Source organism: Perna viridis, chromosome 1, assembly GCF_037379345.1.
Source record: "Perna viridis isolate PV_CMFRI_1.1 ecotype Kerala chromosome 1, ASM3737934v1, whole genome shotgun sequence".
In the NCBI taxonomy this organism is placed as follows: domain Eukaryota; kingdom Metazoa; phylum Mollusca; class Bivalvia; order Mytilida; family Mytilidae; genus Perna; species Perna viridis.
In genome coordinates this window covers 30,014,262-30,036,042 of record NC_142445.1, presented here as the reverse complement: position 1 = coordinate 30,036,042, position 21,781 = coordinate 30,014,262, and the positions used below count along the sequence as shown (strand labels likewise).

The window sequence follows — 21,781 nt, the reverse complement described above, 5'->3', positions numbered from 1 at the left end:
ATATTTCGTGTTCAATCGTACGATAACCGAACGCTCCCACCGTGCGTTTAAATGGATGATAAAATACCAGGTGTAATAATTAAACATATAGAATCTGATAACTAGTTAGAGAGAGGATGTAAATTTAAAATCAATAGATTTTTTTATTATTGTTTGGAATATATGGGTTTCAATTCTTCGAATTCAATTTTATAATTGTGTCTTACGTAATCTTGACAATTATTTTCGGGTTGCATTTCCAGTAAGAAAGTGCTACCGTAAAACGGATTAGCACTTTTTGTCATGGTTGATGTGTATCATCGTAAGAAAATTGTCTGAACAAGTTGTCGTTTCAGCTTAAACTTGTAGTCTTAAAAATACCGTAGGAGGGTGCTCCCGGTATATCACCATCTGGGAATAGAAAATTACCAATAGTCAATCAAAATCGTCTCTTTTTAAGTAGGCTTCTAGACATTAAAGAGTTGAAAAACTTGTCAACTAAGTCATCTTTGTGATATATCTTTAAAACTCATCATGTTGAACTAAGGGTAACTGCCAAACTTTGTATCTTCATCCAATAAACTCATATGATAAACTTCAAGGCATTTGAATTTCTTTGTAAACTAAATTATTTCTTTCTAAAATGTCAAATACAATGAGATTCAGGCTAATTGTAGGTAACAAACTCCATCAAAGTCTTTATTTACTCCGTGTTTTAGAATACTGCCTCATTATTGATAAATAAATTACTGTTTTGTTTGTATATATCAATTCTTGACTTTATAGCAGATCTTAACAGAAAGAAAGAATATCCTTTGGCTAGATCCTTTAATCTCAGTTTCCGCTATATAGATTACGCATTATCTTTAAACAATCCTAATTTCGGGGATTCTACCCCAAAAAAAACTTGAGATAAAGGATAGCGCAGACACTGTGAAGTCAGCCTCATATCTTGACCTACACTTAGAAGTCGATGGTAAAGGAAAAATTTACGACAAACGTGATGACTTGTCATTCAGAATTGTCAACTTTCCTTTCATTTGTGGCAACATCCCTTCAGCACCTGTGTATGGAATGTTCATATCACATGCGGTATGCCAGAGCTTGCCGAAACTACGCAGACTTTTTGTATCGCGCTAGAAATCTGACAAAAAGGCTTCTGGAACAGAGTTATGTTGGTACAAGATTGAAGCCATCGCTACAGAAGTTTAATGGTTGTCATCATGAACTCCTGGATCGTTATGGTATATCTATCTGCACAATGAAAACTGATTTATTCAACGGGTCATAGTTTTCCTTTCCTCGTTTGTCTACCACGGACTTGACTTTTTTATGAACAAATTGGCGTGTGTTTCTAGAAAAGTAGAGGACGCTTAACCTACCGGTGCACCTGGTCCATGCTCCCAGTTTTTAGTGGAGTCCGAGTTGATCATTTATTTTTGTTACGTTGTATGTATGATTTTACTATATGTTCTTTGTTGTGTATGTATGTTTTCCATGTCTGGTCTTTGTCCTTGGATTGCATTCTTTTGATTACCACTATAACCTTGGTTTCCTTGATTACTCTTGTCAGTTGAGCTCTATTGTTTGACCTTTACCCATATACAACTATCCAACCTAAATCCAGTGCTTATGTTTAAAAAACACAAATATCCGTGTTGCCACTTTAGTTTTAGTTTTTTTATGAGAAGCTGATATATCTAATTGTCCTAGATTAATATAATGTACAAAACATGCCAGTGGCAACTTCAATCCCGTATGTCCTACAATACCTCATACCGTCCACTGATTGTTTTTGATGAATCTTGTCATTTCCTTAAGTAAAGCAAAACAATAAGGGACAGAGATCAGAACAGATGCAAACAAGCCATGCAGTGGGTTCAACATTGTAAAACATTACCACAATTATTGATAGTGTGATTTGACTGCATATATCACATGAGTGCAAATTAATATTTCAGGCACAGGAACATCATTTCTAAAATTCTAATGAAAACTTTCTCCAATAACGCAGAGACCAAAATCTGGTCATTTCAAATTCTTTGAGACTTTCTTTAGTAAAAGTACAGTGTCAGATTGATAGATCTTCACTACAGTTACGGATTAAACAAAATTCATAAAAAAAAAACAAACCAATCGTCATGAAATCGTGTCAGTTTCTTACACTGTAGATGACGTATTATCTTTAAACAATCCTAATTTTTGGTATTTGATACATCGCATTTACCCCGAAAGAACTTGCGATGAAGGATACTTCAGACACTGCGAAGTCAGCATCATATCTTGACCTACACTTAGAAATCGATGGTAAAGGAAAACTATTGACCAAACTTTACGACAAACTTTTCATTCAGAATTGTCAAGTTTCCTATCATCTGTAGCAACATCCCTTCAGCACCTGCGTGTGACACAAATCATACGTTATGCCAGAGCTTGCCAAATCTACACAGATTTTTTGTAACGCGATATTATTCTGGCAAATAGGCTTCTTGAACAGGGTTAAGTCATCACAACAGAATTTATTGTCGTCATAGTGAACTCGTGGATCGTTACGGTATAACCGTCTTCGCCATTAAAACTGATTTGTTCAACGTGTCATAGTTTTCCTTTCCTCTTTTGTCTACACCGGACTTGACTTATTATGAGGAACATAAAGTAACTAAAGTCATACATACAAAGTAACAAAAGTAAATGAGCAACTCGGACTCCACTAAAAACTGGGAGCATGGACCAGGTGCACCGGCGTATGTATTCATGGATTTACTATTGGCAGTGTCTGAAGTTAATATTGATAAAAATCGTTTTTAGGAATCAAATAAGGCTTATTTAATTGCTATTTGCTGCTATATTTTAAAAATACGTTTTACCTTCAATCCACTTTCTATTTTTTTGTGAGGTCACATAATTGGTTTTGTCGAGAATTGATTGTATGAATACAAAGAAAACTATCAATATTTTAGCCATGGTTTTCAATCAAATCACATTTGGAATAATATAGTGAGCCTTAGTCGAGTAATAAGAAAGTTCATTAACATAAAAATACATTTCTAAAGGGTTTTGAGAGATTTGATTCGTGCAAACTAGAGAAAACTTACGTATACTATCCTTCTCTAATTCCAAATATTGATATAAAGTTACAGGCAAATTCTTGTTGTTTACTTGCTCTGTGGGCCTATCTGCAAACACATGCATTTGGATTGCGTGGTAAAGTTATTTGGAAATATGATCAATTAAACATAAACTGCAAATTCAAAACAAATCTCCTGACCAAAAAGAACAACTGTCTATTAAAACAAATGCACATAACATAAGGTACAATATATACATGGAAACTGTACTTAAGATTCTTGATTGATAACATTAATAAAATACATATTTCATTAACAACTCTTATCGAATTTTGTGTACAGTTTTGTTTTATTTTGTTAGATCATACAAAGAGAATTTTTATACGTAAAATTCAAAATGGAAGTTTAAAACTTAAAGCCTTATTTCGTCACCAGTTATATCAGAAAGTCTTCCTGGTCTCGAAAATTTCTATTGCAATGTACTTCATTCATGTATTTCTAATGGAAGTTAGAATGTGAACAAATTTGGAAGCATAAAAGAACATGTTTCTCGAATGAATGAAGACATTATAAAAGGTTAATAGATACAGTATCGTATCATTGTATCTGACCAAAATGTGAATGTATCTTATTTGAGTATTAAAAGTGGGAAAATAAAAATAGTTATCCCCTTATCACATGAAAAGATGTCATTCATTCTGACACTTTAAAGAGTGCAGAATGACTAGTTTTGTATTATGTCCATGACAGTCATATTGTTTCCGCCTAATACTTCTATGAGAAGAAAGATACGTCTTATCCAGTTTAAGTTCACGTCCTAACTAATTTTAGCTTACCTTTACTTAAGGTTTATGTGAAATTATATCAACACTTAGCTGTCTTTTTCATCGTTGAAAAACTTTTAAACACTCTGTTCAAGAAACCACGAAGTGAAACAGATTCATATCATTCCTAGGGTATTTCCTTCAAAGACCGCGAGTAGGCGGAACAGGCAACACACATTACCCAAATTCTAATTACAAAACTCCGTTTAAATAACATACTTCAATGTGCAAGAAATATTTTTTTTGTTCTGTGTTCCAAATTTGCATATGAAATACTTTAAATGCTTCTGTTGTTTGTGGGGTTCGTTCTTCTCGTCTTTTTGTGTGTTTTATATTTTCCTTTGTTTTTTTCTTTCTTCTCCTGTGAACTTGTGTCGGTATATTGACTGTCAAAAACTGTTTTGTCACCCATGGAATCCGCAATTTACCCCTATTAGTGATAATTCATTATTGAATTGTATATAGATAAGTAATGGCAACTTTTTGATTTGATGTTAAATGTATAATGCGTCAGACTTGGTAATCAATAACGATAACAGAGTAATTTGTTAATGGCTGCATTGGAAATGTATGCCATTAGTTCCTTTAAGTGATGTAAAACAAATAAAATAATATTCCATGTAGGTATTGAAGGGTGTTTTGATTTCAACCTCATACAATTGTATATTGGTTTGATTCTAATTTCAATTTATACCTGCGTTTAACTTGAATCTCATATATAGCAGGGCTGTAATTAAAGTAAAAGGGGTTTGCCAATATCAACAGGGATTTTTACATTTTTACTGCATGCATTCTTCACTTTTTTCTATGTTAACTTATGCATTATATAGAATGATAATAAAGACTTGTCTTTAAGAGATACGTTTTGATTAACTGTAAATGTAGCGTATGTATACTTAAACACAAAGCCTTTGTTTATTTTTTTTAATTTGTTTAGTATTCCATATAATACCAAAAATTACTCTTACAAATAGGTAGAACATATGACGTTTTTTTTTAAATCTAAATACAAGCAAAGGATTATAGTATACAATCACATAAAACTAATATAAATAAGTAAATAACTTCAATATCTTCGTATCATCGTCCGGGAAAACATCATGGAATACATTTTCTTCGCTTTTGTCTACTCAATACCTTTTTTTCCCACTGCCCTTCGTGGAGAGACAGAACGTGTGCTCTTCCCCGTGATTGTCACGATTCAATATCTTACCAGTCTGTGTTTAAAAAGTCAATAAATACATTAAATTTTACTAATTTAACATAAAAAGAAACAAACAAACAAACAAAACAAACAAAAATGAAACTTTCGCACAGTCACAAAATACCTCTAACCGTCAACCGTCAACCGGTATTTGGAACTTTCATCCTTTACTATGAACGTTTTATAAACAGCATACCAACTTTCTCCTTCCCAGCTCTTGATGTCAATCCGTAGTTCATATCTTGCGCTGTCTGTAATTTTGTTGTTTTTTTTTTTTTTGTCGTTACCTAATTATATAAACAAAAACGTTATAAAATAAGAAGTAAATCGACTGATACTTTACAAATGCCTTGTCCTGAAGAAAATTGATCTATTCGTAAGTATGATAAGCTTTACAAATTTTGATACAAGAGTATTCCTTTTTTTCAATTCATTATAAAGAATCGTTCATATCTGAGCTAACCAATAATAGTGTGTGATTGTCTTCATAGTTAAAGGAATATCAATCCCAGCTTTAATACATTGATGTTTAGCAGTGTAACAAATTTCAAAATACCTTAAACACTGAGGCTGTATATGGTATGTAAGTCTCCTCACGTGACTCTGTGATTTTATGAGAATGGGTCTTCGTCTACCATTCAAATACATGGAGATTCGTCATTAACACATCAATGGGTTCAATATTAAAAGCAAAATGTTTTTGTGTGTAAAAATACTGATAAAAATGACAAATATCTAGTTCTACATAATAAAAATGTTAAGAAAAGCATATAATAGAAAATTTTGCATTGTGATTGTAGCGTTTCGTTTTCGCGGAAGTATACAATAAAATGCAGATCGGTCTTTGGATTTCAATACGTTCTACATCAGAAGTTCCGGAAAGGAAACTGAAACCAGAACGAGACATACAAACCCTATACCTTGTCTTGCACATGGTAAAACCTCTCGGTGGTAGATTCGGTTTCCTATTTCGATTGTTTTGGTTGTGAGTACGTCGTGTATGCATTTAATATTAGGATGTAGATGTTTCTATACATATTTGATTCTAATGAGGAGCGGTTACTCCTTAAAACATGTGTTTAGCATACCAAAACTTGAAATTAATATGATTGGTATTTTTGTATTATCTACCTAGCCAAAATTGTCTCCGTTAAGATCGTCGAATCCATCTTTGTATTTCTGTCAGGTTCTCTTGAAATCAATCCACAGAACCGTCTTGTTGTTGGATCACCTACAGTTTTAAAAATGATCAGAACATGTGTAAATAACGTTTTGATATTTGTTAAGATATTTAAATTCTCTCAGAAAAATACATAATCGACATTGTGAAACATAAAATTAGGTGCATCATTCCAGTCCTCCCAACAATAATTTTCCTCATTTGAGCCGTATTTGTTTAAAATAAATCAGAATTCATGAGCGAAAAAAAAATGTCAGATTTTTAGTTACACTTTGCCTGATTCTTAAACAGAGTAATACTTAAATGTTCTTCATGCGATTGAATAAACACCTTTGGTTCACATAATACTTGTTCATGAACGACATTGTGGTTCATGAAAAGTTAACCTATCTAAAGTAGGCCAGTTAACATTTACAAAATACTTTTTGTTTGTTACCTGTCTTAGTGCTTTCATAATGTGTCCTTTTTAAAATGTAAAATAAAAGAGTACTTAATATTACAAAAAGGTAAACTGAGTCCCAAAATGTAATGTTTGGGGTGGAGAGATCCGTTCATACATGCATGAACGACTGAAAATAGCTGTTTAATCCTTATAATTCTATCCCAACAGTTGGGAATCATTTTATTTTATATGTATTGAATCAGTAAATATATTAATAAAATCTATTCTGGGACAATTTAATTTTGGGGCAAATTTACTGGTAGTTAGATTTTAGGCATGTGTGAATTATTACCTTTTGTTTGACACGCCTCAATAGTTACTGGAAAAGTGATTTACCAATTGCCATTTACTGTATAAATTTGAATCATTTTTTTCTGTTTGCAAATTTTAAATAAAATATGTTTAAATGATTTATTGAGCTCTTCCAGCGTATATATGTAATATTGTTTTTTTTAACTATTTACATCAATAAGACAAATAGAGTTGCATAATGAAAGTCGGGTTAAACATAGGCTAATACGCTGTCACTGTCGACGTTTCAATATAAACACAAAGGTCGGATTTTATGCACAGCTCCTCCATGGTATAACTTCCCATTTTCGAGCACAATGTTTCCCATAGAATATTCCTCCTGAATCTCCCCAAAGAAAATCCCTATTTTCAATTAAAGCTCGAAAGCATTTTCCATCTTACATTATTACATTTTTCAATTAAATTTTAAACTTTTAAATTATTTAAAATTTAAATGTATGATTTTTGTTTTTTGTTTTTTGTTTTTTGTTTGTTTTTGTTGTTTTTAGAAAACCTTATTCCACACCATTATTCCCAAAAAGCGATTCTCAATTCTGCATTTGCCTTAGTTACAATAGAAGTGAAACTTTACCGCAAAACAATAATAACACAAGCATTTTGATAATACTATGTTATAACAAGTACTACCTTTAAAAAAATGATAGCCGACGCAGTAAATTCTTGTTCTTTTTTTACTTCCAATATTCTACATTTCATTCAAGAAAAAAACACATGGCACACATTTTCGATACATTTTTTTCGAGCGCCACTAAGTTATCAGTATTTAGCCAGTTTGGAAACAGAAATGTGAACAGGTGATTTGCGTTTCCATGGAGTAGCGTCTTTAAAGTCAAAGGGTAAAAAGCGAAACTATACCGACTGCGTCGGAAAAATAAATTGTACCTGTGTAGGAAATATTTTACTTACGGTTCAAATATTGTGACAAGTGCATCAACCACTGGTTAGTATTTGTATCTGAGTTTATTGCAAGACATGACCCTAAAATTAAATATGATATAAATACATAAAACTTTATCATCAAGATTTATGGAATTTTGACACTGTAAAATACATTTAGTAAATTCACTCTAGAACTTTTTTCCCACCAACATACCACAACTCTGCCGATCATAACAAAATTAAAACTTATGTTAAAAAGTAGCAATATATTTTGGAAACAATTCATGTAAAAGGCATGATAATTACTAGGTTATTGCGAATAACCAAAATGTAATAACACGTGCCGAGACCGTTTGAAAATTGAACTCGTGTGCTGATACAATTATATCGTTCTTCGGCACACGCAATCATATTTTGATAGTTTTCTCTTTCCAATCTTAAAATTACAATGTATCTCATTATTAGCATTACAATTACACTCGATGATAATTAGTTGTTTTGTGGTCATTATCTAATTAGAACAATTTAGAGAAAAAAATACAATACCACAACATTTAAAAAATGTGAAAGCATTGTTAAATATGTTATTTTATCTAGAAAAATGCTAACAAACATTATTTTACATTGCACTTTTTGTTATCATTTTTTATTCATATCACCACATAATAATAGGCACATAAGTAAATCTTTATTAAATCGTATTAAATTTACATTATTTAAAGTTTGATTTACTGTAAAGCAAATGATTTTTGCGGTTGGCAAATTTTCAGGGTTAGCTCAGAATAAATGCATTAAATTTTATTTTCACAGTCTCTTTTCTATGCGCGCATAGATACGGCCTAAAAGAGATAAATGTGATACATCGACAAGCTTTTCTTTTTGCGATTTATTGATCATGGCGAATAAAACGATAATTTGAACCTCGCATAAATTATCCGCTATGCGGAAACATTCTTATGTAGCTTCATACCGTCAAGTCTATTCATCAATTCACCAACTGTTCTGTTCTGAAAAATATTTATCACATTACCTATTTATTGGGAAAAAACATACTATATAAATGAAATCGTGATATTCTTTCCCAATGTTTTGCTCTTGAGTAAAATTAACTCAGAACTTTTTGGCTTGAGTTTAACTATTTATAATCTGTCTGATTTTAAAATATATCTGTTTTAATACTTCGATCAACAAGACAATAGAACAATACTGCACAATGTAATTTATTTTATAGGTTTTTTTTTCTCTCTGAACGAGTCTAAACTGTTTAAGATATGTTTGTTGAATGATGTTTTTATTATATCAATGGTTATCGTACTGAAGGGAAGTATATAACTCCCCTTAAGATAACCCTATACATGTCTTGGGGTCTTAAAGTAAGAGATTCAAAAAATAAAATATGGCCAAAAGTAATTAAAAAGGCCACAAATTCAGCGGTAATAAGAAAATGCACTCCAATGACAAAGACCGGATAGAGAAAATAAAGACACAAAAGAAACTATGAATTACCAAAATAGCACGCAACATAGAAATAAAAGTAAATGAGCTATCATGACTCCGCGTTTTGTTGAACAAATAAAAAAAAATATCTAAACTTGAATTTCGTTGATTTTATTAGACTTTTTTTATTATTCACAATTGTTTTTTCGCCACGAGGATTATTGACCAGGTCGACCGGTACAGTGAGCTCATAAAATGTCACGTCTGGGGTAGACAAGAGAAGTAACCAACACGCCACTCCAGCATTCAAATCAAGCCCAATACCGTAAGACTATCTGGCGGGTTTGGTTTGTATATGATTTTGGTTAAGATACCGAATGAAATAATATAAAAATTGACTTAAAGCTCCTATAGAATGTAACGCTTACCTCATAATATTAGATGTCATAATAACTTTTTTTTAACTGTTCACATGATGCAACTCAGACATAACAAAACAGAAATCGCTATTAATGATGCTGTCAGTTTCAAATCACAGAAAACTTTACAATGAACTTGTAGTCATCTGGTGTTTCGTTGGAAAACAATAATCATTTACATATTTGTGACTTAACTTCAGCATTACTAAATAACTGACTTAACTTAAATAATCTTTGAAGGATAACTACTATACTACCAATTTACTCTCCTATTGATTTCAACATCAAGTTTGACAACTATTATATTCTCGAATAAGTGTTGTCTTGCTTGTCATTCGTTATGCTTTTATGAATTGAGTATCAAGTATGCTGTAACAAGTCAGGACCATTGCGGTACCAGCTGCTCTGGTATTGTAATATCTATTTTTACTCTTATTGAGATGACTAAAGCATCAACATTTTTGTCCTTTTTTTTAAATGCTAACAAATAACTAAGTATTACTCTCATTCTGTCATTGTTTCGGCAAAGTCATACCATCTTGACAGGTGCAAATTTGTCAAATTCATTACACTGTTTAGCTTGTGATACTTTATAAGCGATCGGTATGATGTCCGAAGGAAAAGATGTTTTTACCTAAAATTGAATTTCGGTGATTTGATTTGATTTGACTATTTTATCGCTAAAATAAAATCCCCGTTTTTTAGTTTTGATTTGAATTAGGCGTTTTAAAAATAAATTATAAAGAATTGTAGATATTTTATTGATAACTTAAGGTTGTGACGCAAACAAAATATTTGAATTTAGTGTAAACCTGTTATAAGATCGGATGTACTGCAATTTCTGCTTTTAAACAAGAAAACATGGTTGGTTTCAGACAAACAAAACAGTGTGTTGATGTGATCATCATAAATGTGGTCATCAACCTAAACACACATTACATTTGTTTAAAGCGAGGAGGAATTTCAATCTTTATGGATTTTATACCTAGTTACCAATTAAATGTATGCATAAGTGATTATCTGAAGACTGTTTGCCCGACGACATTACGAGGAGATATAAATGTAGTGTAAGCAAGTTAGAACAACGAAAATAGATATCTTTTCATAATAATTATAGAACAAATAAAAAAAGATGTTTTTAATTAAGATGTTGGAATTAAGCATTATTAACATGGGTCTCAACTCAATTTATCTCAAAAACCAGAAAATGTATATCACGAATCATATTCACAAAATAAAGCCGTTAGCAAGGCGAAATACCATTTTTCTGGTGCATAACGCAATCCAACAGAAGTCCATATTTCATATTTTATAATATAGCCCTTTCTATCATTTGCTTTCCTGTTTATTTCGTTGAAGAACCATACATTAATATGTCAAACTTCACAATGGGAATTACTCACCAATACGTAGCGGTCTGAATTTTGGTATTGACTGTAAATACCAGATAATCGGACCTGTAACATTTAATATTTTTGATTTCTAAACATCAGCTGATCATCGTCAAACCAACAGAATGTTATAATTCATTACTGATATGCCATGAAAAAGTATACAAACTAGATATTCATATTTTGTATATCACATTCAGCATTATTTTATGTCACTAACATAGAACTTTTTTTATCTTGCGTTGCCCTCGAATCCAGAGAAATGAATTGACATGAAATTTTGGTAATGTATATCATTACTTAAAATTAATACGAAAGAACCTAATCAGATATTGAATTGATATCACAGGTTTCAATTTTGTTTTATTTGGTTGAATGTATCATAACTCTATTTTTACAAATAAGAAAATCTTGTTTTCCTTAAAGGAAGAAAAGCGTCATTTCCTTGCATAAAGTTGCCATTGACGTGTTTGTCATCCGATCGTGCATTTACAAACATGTACACAGTGACTGTCAGAACAGCTGAAAATGAGCAGAACATTTGTTTTTGTAACAATAGATTTTTGTTGCCTGCTTTACAAACACAACTTTAATTGCCCTCTCTTTATGTGACAGTGATGGTTGGGAGATGTATATTTTCAAAACGTAGTTGCGGTTAGTGACATATTTTAAAGAATGTAGCTCAGGATACACTTATTTTATCCCTTTGTTTTTGCTTTAAGTGTTTGCTTCAATACGTAAAGTGTTTTGCTTTTGATAATAAAAAATGATTTTATAATCAAAGACATATTCTACTAAAATGTAGAAAGTTATTGTTAAAATGTGTTTTTTTATACGGAGCCCTGATAGAAAATATTAAGAAAATATATTATTGTGTGCGCTGAAAACCTTCCTCTGCATGTCTCTATTAGTGTTTCATAGTTTTTCATATAAATTGACAATATATATGGTAGATGCATTTTTTGTTATAAGATGCATAAATCCAACATACATCATGAGGTCATATTGATTTACCCAAGATATCCATAACATTCAAGCGAATGTTTTCGAGGTTTCTTAGTCGAGTTTTATATTGAACAAGGGTCAAACGCGTAAACGCCAATTGGACTAACTTATGGCTTGAAAATCTTTTTATTAAAACTGACACCAATTATCCACGCATCAGTATTGTTTGTTTGATCCGACACTAAGGTAGTGTTTCGGTATTGTTTTTAAATAATTTAGGGATGGTTCATTTTGTTCCACTGGTTTAGTTACTAGTATATGAAAGAAGTTCATGTTAAATACCGAAGCTTAGTGTAGATCTGCTCTCATCGCCCCCCCCCCCCCCCTTTAGGAAAAAACTCACTTAATCTTTGCGGAACTAAGAATGTCATAGACGATAGAGCGTATTTACTTTTGTCGAATGTTTTTTGTTTTAGTTTTGTTTTTGTTGTTTTTGGGGTATGGATAGGAAGGGGTCAAATTAAAGCATTCTGATTTCTTTTTCAGTACAAGAATACATATCTAATACAATAATGCACATTTCATAATGCTTTAAACGCATTTCTAGAATAACTTTCTCTTCATCATCCTTATAACAAAATAGAAAATAAAACGATATCAAAAAATGAATGTACAGAAGATACATTTAAAACTCAGTGAAATCAAACTTAAGGCTCAAGGGAGCTGGAATCGACCACTTGGTTTACTTACATTTTCACGTAAATCTCCTCAAGCAGAAGAAGGAAGGTCATCTAATTTTTTTTAACCCTCATAGTTTTTGAAATATTCCCTTCAATAAGCGGATTTAGTTACATGCTCAATAAGTAAACATTGCGGACATGTTTTTAACGAATCAAAAATCTAAACGCAAATTTTGTGCAGGATATCCTCTCAAACACTCAAGCCAATTTACACTTCAATCTGTCAAGTTGTTATTTACATCCCAAAAGCAGCTGAATTTTAAATGCGAGTTATATTTTAAATTATTTCGGTTCTATAACAATTGTGGGAATACATTTTTGCCGTGCCGTAAACAAGTTACTTCGGCTTTTCTCACCTACGTAATGACAGTAACAAAGAGTCTAAATAACAGTTTCAGAGCGAGCAAGAATCTAAACATACACATGTTTAATAGACGTTATACTCATTCCAAATTAAACCGAACGCACATTAACTAGTCTTTCTTAGTCATCTCAACTGGAAACGGTCATAATTTTATTGATTAGGTTGTCTTTCATATCAAAGATACGAAATTAAATTGTAGATATGTGTATTTGTAGGTGGAGACAATTTTTCGATTAAACAGTAATACAAATTTGCAACCTTTCTACAAAAATGTGTTTTTAAAGTATACTACAGACACTGTGAAGTCAGCCTCATATCTTGACATACACGTAGAAATCGATGGTAAAGGAAATCTATTTAACAAACTTTACGACAAACGTGATGACTTTTCATTCAGAATTGTCAACTTTCCTTTCATCTGTGGCAATATCCCTTCGGCACCTGCGTACGGAGTGTTCATATCTCAACTTATCCGTTGATTTATTCAATGGGTCATAGTTTTCCGTTGTATACCCCGACTTGACTTACATGAGCAACTCGGCGGGTGTTTCTAGAAAAGCAGAGGACGCTTACCCTACCGGTGCACCTGGTCCATGCTCCCAGTTTTTGGTGGAGTCCGAGTTGCTCATTTGCTTTTGTTACTTTGTATGTATCATTTCAGTTACTTTATGTTCTTTGTTGTGTATGTCTGTTTTCCATGTCTGGTCTTGGTCCCTGGATTACATTTTTTTGATTACTGCTATAACCTTGGTTCCCTTGATTACGCTTTTAAACTCTTTTATTTACAGCTGCTTACTGACAAAAGAAATGTTCAAATAAATATATAGCCTAACTATCAATGATTTGATTTATTACATGATGTATAATGTATCTGTTTCGTTTGTGTTATTATTTGCTGTTTTTACACATTTTCAATATAACTTTTCAGTTTTTTTACATAATGTTTGTCTTTTAACTTCTTAAACAAAGGTTTGCATTTTTAATTCTTTACTTGTTTTGTTTATGTTTAAATTTCAAATTAATAAATGCATTGGCTATTTATGCAACCACCCAATTGATAATTTCTTTGAATTAAGGGCATAAACAAAATTACTGAACTGAAAAAAATCTGGGCAATAGTCTAAGGGAACAATTGAAAGAAATGTCCGCATAACAAATGTCAATATCAGGTTAAAAACCGGAAATATAGGACACCATCGCAATAGTCCCGACTTGGAACAGGCATAGAAACGGTGCATTAAATATATTATGTCAGTATTGACAGAAATATAGTATTGTATTTTATACTCCTTTTAATTGACAGCATCATAGCATTTGTACATAATAAATTATGTTAAGCTAGTTTATTCCTGAGTTGTTTTGTACAATTCTTGTTGAATTTAGTTGAAGAAAGTAAAATATAAATAGAATTTTTTTTTTTCTGTCAAAAATATCTCTATTGTAAACAGACGTTTGTATTATCTTACCTTTTTTATTGCTCATAGCGACAAAATCTAAAGCGATATGATCACTCAACACTTGTACTTCCACAGTTATTTATTTTTGTCTTGTTCAGGGCTGTCTATCAAAGAAATGTTTAATATCGAACATCATTCAGTATTATAACGTTACTTTGAAAAAAATCGGAAATTCTAATTTCATTCTTCTATTTTGCCCTTTTCGAGATGAGCCTGCCCATTTGATTTCGGAATACGTGCAATATTCTTATCATAACAATAAAACGAGAGGGGGATGTTTACCTCTAATGTCTGTAAAGATAAATGTACATCATTTCTTTACAATTTCTGCCTTGCATGTTAAGCTGAGTGGCTGAACTCGATTTTAGCATTCAAACGTTTTGGTACTAGACTTTTTACAATTCAGCAGTACTTTATAACTGTCATATCTTGTCATAGTTTTTTTCTGGTTAGTTTTAACTTTGACCTAATAATTTATAAGCATCTCGGAGGTGCTTCCAGAAAATCAAGGGATAAGTCAGGGTTGCTGATTCGATAATTTGTGCGTGTTATTATGGTTATTTCATCTGTTTTGTTGCATGTGTTTTTTTCTGGTCGTTATCGCTGGATTGTTGTATTTTTGGTTCTTTTAGAGTAGTTACCGTATTGTACTCAAAGGTGTATCAAATTACATATTCTATGCTAGTTCGTTGTTGAGTTCTTGCTCAGTGACAGCTTTCAGAGAATTAAAATCTAACCCCAACATATGTTTAACTACATACTATTCAACTAAAATTAAAATCTCTAGTTTGTTGTAATTTTATCGAAATTCAAAATACATATAAAATCAAATCAATTCATTTCAAAACAATGCAATAAAACACGGTTAGATATCAAATTTTCGACGAACTTCAACACTCTGACAAACATCAATACCGCCGAATCATCATTCTTGAAAACTGCATCGAGTGGTCTTTCTTTGCCTTTTGTCACTCTATTCCTTTCTCACCACTTCCTTTTGTGTGTAGGCTGTTCAAATTTGCCATGTCACAGTCCCTGAACCACCAACCTCCTTCTCCACCTGTATGTTTTGAGCAATTTATATGGTAACGATCATTGTCCCTGTCCTTTGTAGTATACTTCATTCCATTGTGATAATCAAAAGAATCCCCTAAAATATATTTAAACACAATTGCAATTTGACCAAAACCAACATGCTGCAGATATATTTACAAGATTCGAATTTTTAAAGCTTTGAAACAAAAGAAAAACAAAAAAAAAAAAAGATCTATTTAAACATTGCAAATGTAAGTCTAATTATTATATAATGAGAATGGAAACGGTGAATATGTCAAAGAGACAACAACCGCACCGAAATAAATAAAGTCATCTCAAGTCTATCCATGGCTCTTTAATGAATAATGCAGAAACCCTCACAACACAAGGCATGCTGCTGCTGGCCCCAAAACGACACTATACACAGATACAGTGAAATATTTGTCCCTAAATACTCCAGAAATATAAAAGTAAACTGAAGTGAAAATGAAACAATACTTCGAATTTACAGCGGAAATCAACGAAAGGCAATTCAGAGACGGTCTTTGTATTTTTTGCCACAATCATAGGCTGACTGTTTTACACTGAACAACTATAATATTTATTTATTTATTTAAGCAGCACTCTAGATAAAATCATGCAAAATGGTAAAATGGTTGGGAAGTCTACATATCTTTATTTTTGATATTTTGTTTTAAGTATTATAGTAAACATAAATTAACATATGCCTTTTCATATAACCTTTTTCTAAGGAGATAAAAATATAGAATTAACCGTAGAATTTATAATTAAGGGAAAAAAACTGGGAAATGTAAATTATACTAAAATACAATATTGGTGGATTTTCAAAGTGGATTAACTCCTAAAAATGAACAATTATACATTTCATCATATAAACCTATAGAGCAAATAATGAACAAAAACGAAACATGTGAAGCCTTTGTGGATTGTATACAGATTACAGAATTTGCATTCTTACAATGACTGGTGCTTAATTTCTACTCTGCATAAGAATAAGATCTTTATCATAAAATTTCCACAACAAAACTTAAACAAATAATGGTCCTTTATTGGTAAACTTATGTTGCTTTTAAAACACTTAAATTTCACATTGTTGTTCTAACTATTTCAGTTTATTGTTATCAACAGTCTAAATAAACATGATTGAACAAGGTAAACTTTTTTCAATCAGAAATACACTTATATCTGAATCACACGATTCGAAAAAAAATGGCAAAGTTACTATTGAAACGATAAAAGATAAAAGTTGGTTTCCCCGAATCTTTTATTTACAACTTATCAAAAGCAAACAAACAAAAACAAAAACAAAAACAAAAAAAGCAAAAAACAAAACAAAACAAAATAAAACAAAATAAAACAAAAAACATAAAAGCACAAAAATTAAACAAAACAAAAAAAAATAAAAAGAAAACAAAAAGAAAAAGAAAAAAACGATAGATGAATTTTTAGTATTTTCCTAAAATTTTCTTTAAACAAAAGAGATTAATCAATATTTTTGGGACAAGCCTGAAGCCTCTTATTGAGGCCGGTTTTTTTGTTCATTGTGTAAACTGAAAATATGCGTTGCTATTTTGAAAATTCTTGCCATTTCATTCAATCACACGCTTAAATCCTTTATTCTTACTTACAGAAGAAGCTGTCCTGGAGAAAATCAGATAATTCTTATAATGAGGATGGCATAGCATATACGCCACAAAAATGTTAAGGGCCACTATAGAAAATTCAATAAATTTAATTTTATTATTATAGGCATATATATATATAAAAAACCCTGAAATTAATCACTATACCAATAAAAACAATTTTCTTAAAACGAATAAGGTTTAAAATTACTGTCGTAATGGTGGAAATCCAAATTTTGAATATTAGGGAAAAAACAAAGTGTCCCTCAACATTCTAAGTGAAGTATATTTTCCCCCACGTAATGATTTGTTCCATAATCCCGACTTAAAAACATTATACATCGTTGTTTTTTTTTTCAAAAAAGATGGTACACCTAGATACAAATATATAGTTCTTGGTAGACATTCCTCATACTTTGTAAGAAATAATTCCAAATCATCTTCCAAATATACAGAGGAAGATGTTTACAAAATGCTGGAATTTTTAATCGACAACACATTTGTCCAGTGTGGTGGACGTGTTTTTCAACAAACCGTCGGCTTTCCAATGGGAACAAATTGTGCTCCTTTACTTGCTGACCTATTCCTTCACTCTTATGAGGCTGACTTTATAGCTGATTTGATCAGAAAAAAAAGAATATCGTTTGGCTAGATCCTTCAATCTCAGTTTCCGATATGTAGATGACGTATTAAACAATCCTAATTTCGGGGATTTGATACATCGCATCTACCCAAAAGAACTTGAGATAAAGGATACTACAGACACTGTGAAGTCAGCCTCATATCTTGACCTACACTTAGAAATCGATGGTAAAGGAAAACTATTGACGAAACTTTACGACAAACGTGATGACTTTTCATTTAGAATTGTCAACTTTCCTTTCGTCTGTGGCAACATTCCTTCGGTTCCTGCGTATGGAGTGTTCATATCACAACTCATACGTTATGCCAGAGCTTGCCGAAACTACGCAGACTTTTTGTATCGCGCTAGAAGTCTAACAAATAGGCTTCTGGAACAGGGTTATGTTGTTACAAGATTGAAGTCATCACTACAGAAGTTTTATGGTCGTCATCATGAACTCGTGGACCGTTATGATGTATCCATCAGCACCATGAAAACTGATTTATTCAACGGGTCATAGTTTACCTTTCCTCGTTTGTCTACCCCGGACTTGACTTTTTATGAGGAACTCGGCGGGTATTTCTAGAAAAGCAGAGGACGCTTACCCTACCGGTGCACCTGGTCGATGCTCCCAGTTTTTAATGGAGTCCGAATTGCTCATTTACTTTTGTTACTTTGTATGTATGATTTGAGTTACTTTATATTCTTTGTAGTGTGTGTCTGTTTTCCATGTCGGGTCTTTGTACCTGGATTACATTCTTTTGATTACCGCTATAACCTTGGTTCCCTTGATTACTCTTCCACTGTAATGTGTATGCCATATGTATGTCAAAAAATGTAAAAGATTTTAATAATCGACAATTGATGTCTCAGACAAATAATTTAAAAGTTCCCTTTCAAAGAGTTATAATATTCCCTTTTAATGAATCTAAATGCTTTATATGTAATTTATTTTTCTTTAATTATTGCATCATTGCAGTTATTCAAAATCTAACATTCAACTTTTAGTAAGGATGCATTAGTGATATGAAATAGATAAAAACAATTTAAAAAACATAATGTGTCATGTGTCACACACTGCCTGGTTTTTGTAAGGTAACCCTCTTAAGCCTATACCTGCAGTTCCACAATATTGTCCTAGTGTTAACTGATACTGCGAATCTTCATCTCCAATGTCAAATAATTTATATACTGCATACCGACGTCACCTATATAGTTGAAACTGTGATTAAGGGATTTAGATAAACGATGTTTCTTCTTTTGGATCCGATCAGCACTAAACTCCTAAGAGAAAAGAAATAGATCAGCAAGTAGAGGTGCACAATTTGTTCTCAATTGAATAATATAAATAAACTGAACATGTCAGTGATATTGATAATTGTAAGAAGTAAAATAAAATTGTAAAAATGAAAAGCAAAAAGTTGGGTATAAGTAATTATAAGGTATTAAGTTAGCATATTTTAGGCCCTAAAATTGTTTTTGATATCTTTATTCCTTTTATATTAACTTACACCCAGTCTTCTTGTATACCTTTGGGTCTGCATTATGTTGTTAAAACCATCACAAAAAAAATCTAAGAAAACACTATGACCATTCGACGTTTTATTTATCTTCAGATAAAACCTCACCCCAAGGACATTTCAAATAAAACGAATATTTATAATTCTAATAGGAGAACGAGTACTTAATTGATTTTGTAAAGGTAAACTACGATTCTTTTAGAACGGCGTATTATTACCTAACCATAATTCTCCTTCTGGATTTCCAAAACCGTCTTTGTACTCTTGCCAAGTCCTCTGAAAGTCTACAGATCCGTCCTGTCGCTGTTGTATAACCTAATTCTTGACGAAGTAAAGATATATATTGGAATAAAAAAATGATTGTGTGCCATGAAGAGTGTTAAAATAATATCAAGGTGCATGAAGATGGAAAAAAATAAGAAATACACATAAACACCATCTTTGCCGTCTCCCTATTCAACAAAATTAACGTTACCTTTCATATTGCCTAACTTTCAACCTTCTTGTGGTCAATGTGCTTAGAAAAGTGATATTTCTAAGTGAATTTTATAACTTCTGGAACACAAATATTTTTAAATGATCATATTAACAAGTGTAAAATATGTTTTAACTGCATATTTCTAGTATGATAAATTGAATCATTTGTGGTGCATAAAACTTTTCGTCTAAAAATGATTCATAAATATTTTATCTTTTTCTCTAAAATAAACATACCTCAAGGAAAGGTATTTCAAGTTTGAAATTGTATATCTCCATTCAATAACATACGGGATATAAAATTTTTATTTCCAATCAAATACAATAAATATTAATATGTTTATAAAAATAGTTTTGAAATACTTTTTTTATTCTAAAAAATGAATCATACCGTCCACCGTCTACATCCATATTACACTTGACTAGAAAGGATGTTGGTCCTTTTGCACGTATTTTATGTGGACCCGTACTCCTTGGTTGTACTTCACTACAGTCATGGACCTAGCATACTTCTTCAATAGGGCAAATAAAACTGATTTGGTCAATAGTATAGAAAAATACTAGAAATTTAATTCATACTTACTATGAACATATTACGATTGTATAAATATCAAAATGTGCTTTCATTGTTATAAATACTTGTGAATGTTAATTCAAATTAACTGTACAGTGATGTAACATTTTTAAGCATCGAATACCTTTAGATTCTCTTATCATCACATTGTAGATCTGGTCTAATTCTATGGAATCCCATGTTGCTTACAATGATAAAATATATAAAATAAAAGTGAATACATGTATTCTATTAATGAATATAGACTGTTTTTTCTACTTAATCAATATATCATAATTTACCATATCTATACTACCTAGAATAACAGTGATAAAGTCAAATTTAAAAAAAGCTTAATAATTCGGTTGCACAAAACTCTTTACAATAAGTTTTATTAAGAGTTCATTTGTGAAGTGTCTTTCAAACACTATTCCAAAATCTTAAGTTGAAACATCATCGTTGTTTGTAATATATAACTTGTGTAACTTCTGAAATTAAATTCCTTACCGTCAAATACTTCTTGCACCTCTTTGGCAACATTTCTCTTCATGTCTAATGCTTCCTTGTAAACTTTATTCCTGAAATAAAATTAAAGTTTTCAGAAAACTTCAAAAAAGGAATTGATTTTCATTAAAAACGAATTTTCAAGAACCTAAAAAAATGTATAGATGTCCTTGTCATTCGGCCCGAGATCTTTATATCGAGCGATATTTTTGGAGGTTGATAACAAGTGCAATACTTCAATAAATAACAATGTACTTCTTATCGCATACATGTATTTTAACATTAAAAATGAATCATTTTCTAACTATATGACACAAAAAACATATGTATGGTCAATTCTGTGCGTTCTGTATGTTTCTGTGCTTTTGAATGTATTTGTATTTATATTAGCATCTCTATTTATTGTAACAGAATTGTATATTTGCAGTGTTATCAATTTTCCATCGTTCTTACTGCTTGTAGTTTTATTTATCTTTATTCTATTGTTGTGATGACGAAAAAAATCATCTTAAATGAAGGAATAACCGTTATATATGTTCGGTCTATGAAGAAATAACCTCAATCACGTGGTGCAGACTTAATAAACCGCATAGCATGTTATTTTAAAGTATTTTTAAAATGCACCACGGGCATTGAGGTTATTTCAAATACTTATTAAATAGACCGAAAAAAAATAACAGTGATTTCTTATAATTAAATGTTAGAATACAAATTCAACGAGTAAATCATAAAAACCGGTTGATGACGTCATAATCACTTACAAGATTTAGTCACAGCGATGATTTG

General features: G+C 31.4%; 1 long non-coding RNA gene across 1 annotated transcript; it reads right to left on the bottom strand.

Annotated features, from left to right (window-relative positions):
• Positions 1–15,496: 15,496 nt before the first annotated feature.
• Positions 15,497–20,148, bottom strand: LOC148628282 (uncharacterized). Its single transcript, XR_015919336.1, has 3 exons — positions 19,680–20,148; positions 19,058–19,225; positions 15,497–15,791 (listed from the first exon to the last, which is right to left on the bottom strand). It is a non-coding gene; the product is annotated as an uncharacterized LOC148628282 (long non-coding RNA).
• Positions 20,149–21,781: the final 1,633 nt, after the last annotated feature.